Raw genomic sequence first — 7,539 nt, 5'->3', positions numbered from 1 at the left:
AAGGCAGTGCTGCTGTGATTAGCACGCGGAATTTTATTTTGGACAAACTGAGTTCCATCCCTGGCCTTGAACACCATGACACCAGTGACCAATGATAACCCAACCCGGCCGGGGCCTTCTCCTGAGGTCAACTCGCCTCGTGAGTGGTGGCCTGCTCGTTGATGACGTTCGGGAGACGACTTGGGTGAGGCCCACGTGGTGCTGCTCCTCACACCAGGCCCCAATGTCCTCGGTAGGGCCTCGTTCATGGCTGTCCAACTAAAACAGAACATCTTTGTTTATGTTTAAGCAAGTTGTCCACATGAGCCTATTATACATTTTAAATCGTCTAGATTGAAAACTCACCTCTTTTAGGACTGGTTTTTGTGTTTAGTTTGTTGTCCTTCCCCGCACCTCCAATTAGCACGACAGCCTACGTACGGTGCGAAAGACGTTCAACGTACATACAACGTACACGCACACTGTAAGAAGTGAAACATTTATACGATTAAAGTGGCACTGCAAGATAACTCAGCAGTGGAAAACGCTGGCCGGAGGTGAGAAAAAGATGGTAAAAGTGTATCTCCACTTTTCGGACTTGTAGAGCAATTGTGTGTGACCCCTCTCCGTTAAACTTGGAACTTTCTCACTCGCCCATGATGGACATCTGTGAAAAAAGAGCTTCATAGCCCATCGGATTGCTCAAGTATAAATACATATTATTCTGATAATGTGTAAAGCAACTTTTACATGTTTTTCTCACCTCCGGCAATGTTCCCCACTGCAAAGGCATCACGTTGTGATACTTTCATCATCATCATGTTTCCTCCACTGCGTCTTAAAGTGTTTTTAAATCAATATTGTATATGTTCTATTTCAGATGATATCTTTTGGCATATCACACATTCTAATATTGATGGCATACTGTAATTCATAAGCACGGTACGCGCTGTGGTCACACACACGCGCCTCGTAGAAAGTAAAGCCTCGGTTCCATTCCCGACTCAGGCGACGTTCTGCGTTGAGTGCGTGCAGAATGTTCTCCCTCTGTTCATTTCTCTCAGCTCGCTACATCTTTGTCTCTTGTCCATATTTCTTCTACAATCTCACTCGGAGATTATAAATTGAAGAAAGCGAGATCCTCAAAAATAGTTTTGCTTTGAGGGCTCAGTGAGGGTCGGCTCAGGATTGGGACCAATTGCTTCTCAACAGCGAAATTGGAGAAACTCCCAGTGACCCAAACCCTTTCACCACCACTGCACACATGGACAAAACCCGCATTCGGGTGCTTGACGATCTGGTTTGCCACTAATGGACCACTGGGATGGGATGCTGCCCTTGCGCCATGGGGAGCACACAAAAGGTTGCCGATTTCATTTACTCTCCCGGCACGGCAGTTCAAGCAAAGACCACGCTCCTTTAATTATCCCACCTCTGTCCACCTCGCAGTATAAACGGGTACAAGGCAGGTAGTCTATCGGCAAGTCACGTGTGGTGGGGTAAAGTGTGGGTACAACCTCCTCTTCCAAGATGTCTGGCCAGCATGGACGAGCAAGTTAAAATGCCATCTAGAGATGCTCTCTAGCGCTCCCTCGAGTGGAGGCCCTTCTGCCAGCAGTGGCGTGAGCAAGGCATTGCAGGGCTGCGCCTTTACCTCTTGACTGTGGCAGATAATGCGGCAATGAATGTGGATCCCCTTAAGCTTTGAGAGGGCATTATATGGCCTCTGCTTCTTTCACTGATCAATATTCATTGACTGATGAATACAGATGTTGGTATTTAATGTTTTAAACTCTAATCTTGGGTTGCTGTAATACAGCGCAAGAGAGCCGGTGAATAATTCATCCTTGATTTATGGCACAGAGCTAAATCGGCCAACACAGAAGAGCGGGGAAGAGTGGTCAGTCGGGGATGACTCTGCTTTGGGAGATTCGTTGCTTTGCCCAAGAATTAATTCAGAGTCTGAGAAATGTCCACATAAAAACAGCCGTGCATTTGTCATTCACCCCATAACGCCACGTTCTCGTTTAATGAGCACCTGAGCAGCAACTGCGAGGTACAGAAACCTGGGACATATCATGGAAAGAAGGATGTCTCACACTACCAGAAGACGGTGGTACTACATGTAACTGAATTGTCTCGAGTGGTGTGTTCGTACACAACTGATTAAAAAACACAAGCATTTAATACCCCGGGAAGATTTACAGATTTCCCAAGACAGCGACCAAACACAGAGGGCAATATTATCCGGCACCTCCAATTAGCACGGTTGGCTACGAATGGTGCAAAATAAATTAAATATATATACATATGTAATGACAGAGGAGTCAGCCTGCAGTGAGAGTGGACTGGCGACCACGGGAGGTAATGACAGGGGAGTCAGCCTGCAGTGTGAATGGACTCGTGGCCACGGGAGGTAATGACAGGGGAGTCAGCCTACGGTGTGAGTGGACTAGTGGCCACAGGAGGTAATGACAGGGGAGTCAGCCTGCAGTGTGAATGGACTCGTGGCCACGGGAGGTAATGACAGGGGAGTCAGCCTACGGTGTGAGTGGACTAGTGGCCACAGGAGGTAATGACAGGGGAGCCAGCCTGCAGTGTGAATGGACTCGTGGCCACGGGAGGTAATGACAGGGGAGTCAGCCTGCAGTGCGAATGGACTAGTGGCCACGGGAGGTAATGACAGAGGAGTCAGCCTGCAGTGCGAATGGACTAGTGGCCACAGGAGGTAATGACAGGGGAGTCAGCATGCAGTGCGAATGGACTAGTGGCCACGGGAATGATCGAGAATAGGAGCGTGGTCAGGTGACGCAAGAGGACGGTAGAGTCAGCTGGTAGAACGAGTGGTCTAGAACCAGCGAGAAGGTTCGGGAATGGGGGCGTGGCCACGGACCGTATAGAAGGGAGATGCGCGGGTGACTCGGGACTATGGAGTGGGGGTCTCCGCCTGTCCGAGTGTGAGAACGTGGCTCCTGAATAAAGAAAACATTCCCAGGACAAGTGTGTCAAAGTCGTCTTTCCACATACATAGCATATTTATGGGACCGTTTTGCCACTATCAAAAATACAAATAAAATAAGAACTGGCTTTACCTTCTCTGCAATAAAACAGGAGGTGTTAAGATGTTCAAACACCACATAGATACACCTATTGCAAGACATTAAGTCTGCATTAGCCATACATACTTGCAAAAAACAAACATACTCTGCTTAGTTTCTGAGATGTTGATGAGATCGGACACATTCGGGGTGTTTTGGCCATAATCACATGTGTACTACTGTACCTAACAATACACACATATAAACATTAATTCTGGTCCACTCAGCGTGTGTACATTTTCCAATGTGCTTTTAAATGTCATGTAAAACATGTTGTAGACGAGCTTTTAAAAATCTATTTACCTCTTAAAGTAGTCGCCCCCCCCCCTCCCCGTTTGTTTTAGCTTGACCTACAGAACGGAGCACTCTCTGCCCATCCTTTGAGAATAGCTCCACTGTGGTTATGAGTTGTACGGGTCAAATAGAATGCGTTCAGTACGCATTCTATTTTACACTGGATCTGGTTCAATTCAAACTCGATCATCGAAGGAACAGCTTGAACCCCATTAAAGTGTGCTTGTTTAGCCACAGACAATTTGGCATTAGAATAATACGAATGATATGTGAGAGAATATGTATAGACATGCTATAGATGGGGTACCGCGGTGGTGAGATGTTAACTGCCTCGCCTGGTATACAGGAGGGCGTGAATTCGATCCCAACCCTGACGCGTGCATATTTAGAGTTTACATGTTCTCCCTGTGGTCATGTGTATTTTCTCCACATTTATAAACATGCGTTGAGAGTATTTGGCTGCTAGAAATTTCCACACGAGAAGCCATTTCGTTGAGTTATTATTGTGGCCGGGTCACTTCTAAAAAAGAGGCTATGTAACTCAGTGGACCTTACCTAGTAAAAATTACATAGTTTCATGTTTAGTTTAGAGCTAATACTGCTGCTCATTTATCTGGGGATGAGTGGGATTGGATGATGATGGTAATGATGATTAATTTCATTGATAAATGATATGTTGGATGACGATGATATACAGATTACCATCACTAAAATGACGATGCAATGATGAGATGTTTAGTTTTACTCTTTGGGTCTTTCGTTAAAGTCACGTAGATAGACAAATAATAGATCACGACGTTTCGATCGCAACACAGGCAATCGTCTTCAGGCGAGAAAGTCCTAATTTCCATGCTGTCATGATTAGCACACTGGACTTGCAATCGAAAGGTCACTGATTCGATCTTCCGGTGCGGCAGCTGAAACAATGGCGATGGTTTTCTTGGATCCTCCTCCACCGCTGTCCATCCCGGAGTATAAAACACGACGATGGCGAGGTCACGTACGGCGGGGTAAAGTGTCGGTGCTGTACTCCCAACTCCTCCGAGACACCTGGCCAATCGCGTTGCCACGTGTCCTGGCTTTCCCAGGATCGTCCTGTTTTCGAGGTAGCTGCTGTCCTAGGGTATTTGTACGTTTTTCTGGGGTATTGACATTTTCGGTTGTTGCCAGTTTCATTATAATAAAGCACTCAAGGCAGATGACTGACATGTCGTTCTCCCCTCGTCCAGTATTGTGAGATATTCTTTGTCGCATATGTCCCAGTTTTTGTACCTTAGAGGTGAAAGCCCTATTGGGCAGGATGGAAGAGTAGGCCAATTACCCTCTATAAGAGGCCCTCTAGAGCTCATCTAATGCAGGTCATGTCGCCAGCAGTGACGCGAAGCAGATATTTCAGGGCTGCGCCTCTACCTCTATGTTACCTCTGACTCGTGTTCAAGCTTGCGCACTCCAGACGTGAAGGTCTGTGCCCAGTTTCCTCTTGGTCTACGATGGACAGTTATTTATAGAGGCTGTCACGAGGTGATCTATTATGTTTCTAGCCGTACGTACACAACTGAAAGTTAGTCATCTGTTGAGAATGCTTCCTATAATGTGACGCAGAATGTTCGAGCATCATGAAATGAATGGACGCGGCTGTCTGTAAAATTGAAATATTTAATCAATGATGGCCCCTAACTGGAACGGCTAATTTAATAGAGCAGAGACCTTCAATCAGAAAGTGCGAATTGGCTGCTGTTAATGTGCATTCACCATCGCCGTGCAATGTCGGAAATTATTGACCCAAATCACTCGATAACTGAGCTAATATTTATATAATATTCTTTGGGCCTTTCGGTAAAGCCACGTAGATAGAAAAAATAATTAAAATATCACGACGTTTCGATCGCAACACAAGCAATCGTCATCAGTTGAAAAAAATTGCGGGGTAGAAACCCTCCCCGTAGATGCGGTTAAATATTGACTTAAAGCTTGCGTGACTGCAGGATTTCATATTATTTTATATTATACTTGGGCGTTCACGACCAATACGATGTTATCGTTTACAATTGTCAACATTTTGCTCGCTTTTAAACATTTCAGTCTGCTGAAAACCGAGTGGCATATTTGCCCACGTGGCAACTTGATTTGCTTGGCTCTGTCGGGTTGTGCAGGGTTAAAGTAAAAAACACATTATACATTTAGTATGCTCTAACACACAATCAACAAATCATAGAGCTAAAATTGGTTGAAACTTTGCGCTGAAAAGAAAACCATGTACGTCTGTCGGACTGTATCTGGTAAGAGCATCAGCATCATCAGTTGTGGATTTATGGTCAATCGACTGCTGGATGAAGGGCTCACCAAGCTTCCATCCTCTCTCACAATCCTATGATGGAACAATTCACCGAGCTCGTGAAAGGGAAGAGCATTACCTTACATATATGTCTGTGCGTCTACTACGACAGCAATACAACTTTCAGCTTAACCAGCAGGAAGCTTTCGCAACCAATATCATCCATAAAAGAGTTTTTTTTTGGGTTAGATCGCGTAAATATATAAATGTGTCGTTAAAACCCGCCAACACCCGACACAGCCAACTAGTAAGGGTTGTCACGTAAACAGAACGTGCCAATTCGTCACTAGTACAGCACACCGGTGTGTTGGAGAGCCACGCCACAACATTTACAAACTGAGTATGACGTTTCGCCAGTAAATACAACTAGCTTCATCAGGCGACAGCCAAAGTTGTGGAGAAATCCTCCGCTGGTGTTGTCGATACCAACACAATGAGCCCATAACACTGACCATTAAAATAGGCCTTCACGTCAACAGGTCTCTTTACCCACACGAGGAGCACCACCTTCTAACGCGCAGCATAGATTGTCAATCGCGTGAAAATTAAACTAAAAGATTAGGTCTCAGAGATGGAATAAGCCATATTATGTGAAAACTCAAATTAAAAAGTTACGTGGGAGTTTTTTTTGCAGTCATTGATGAATGGGTTGAGACCACCAAAGCACTACCCATGAGAACCCCGTTAAATCACAGGAGGCTGAGACCCAGATGCTAATGCTGGATCTCAGCGGTGCCAGCTCAGGGCTCTGACCTCTGAGTCACTCGGCTACACCACAGAGTAATTTTATGTGCATAGTAATTAGAAGGGGAAATTGTATAAACTGAGCGCAAAGACGGGGCAAAATATATCCGAGTTTCTCATCGATTTGCCTGTTTGTCCTTTCCATGCAACTGTGTCTCCTGGATAATTGTACCATAGAGAATTGAACTTGTTAGGGTCTTGGGTCAGTCCCAGACCGAAATCATGGTGATCACTTTAGGAAGCCTGACACGGAGTTACTATTGTGTGGCCCCTACAGATTGACAATGCAGGTACATTAATAAAAAGGTTCAGCACTCCAATTTCTTACCACGCCACTGCTGCCAGAAAGGCCCCCAACAAGCAGGAGGAGCTATGGAACGGAGAGGGTATTTGGTCGACACTTTACCTGATGAGAAGCGACCTGTTGCTTGACTGTGGTGATTCCCAGGTATTTATGCTACAGGCGTGGGCAGCTGTGCTGCCATGGCTTGATCTTCTGCGCCTGATAAATAATGAATCCGCCGTTGTGGGTTGCTGGCCAAATAATAATACCGGCATTTTATATAGCCTCATTCATGCTAATTGCATCCCATAACGCTGTACATGTATTATATATAAGGACAAAATCCTATATACAGCCACACCAAGAAAATGAAAACCCTGCTACCAAGAAAAATAAAATGAAAAATGAATATACAAATAAAGAAATAGCACCTAAAAAAAGCACAAACAACAAAGGAGTTACCACAACAAATAAGAAATGAGTCCATGGACCACAGTCCCAACCTCCCAACCAAGCCAGGAAACTTTCACAGGAGGGGCGGTGGAGTGTCAAACACGTGACGACTCATTCATGGTGACGATGGAAGACGTTGAGGGTGACCCTGGTGGGAGTCTCAGAAGGATCGCACTAAGTCCGCCCCCAATTTTCCGTGTATATCGAGTGAAACTGTACAGCAGGTACATGCCGTACATCACGCACACGCACCTACGACTGGCTACTTGGCGTGCGCTTCTGCGGAGATAATGGTTCCGTCGCCAGCGTGGTGAGCATGTGCAGTCCAGCATCACGTGGGTGTCTCTGAGCCA

This window comes from Lethenteron reissneri, chromosome 6 (assembly GCF_015708825.2).
Source record: "Lethenteron reissneri isolate LAM-NWPU_2019-01 chromosome 6, ASM1570882v1, whole genome shotgun sequence".
Taxonomy (NCBI): Eukaryota; Metazoa; Chordata; class Hyperoartia; order Petromyzontiformes; family Petromyzontidae; genus Lethenteron; species Lethenteron reissneri.
This window is presented reverse-complemented; position numbering follows the sequence as displayed.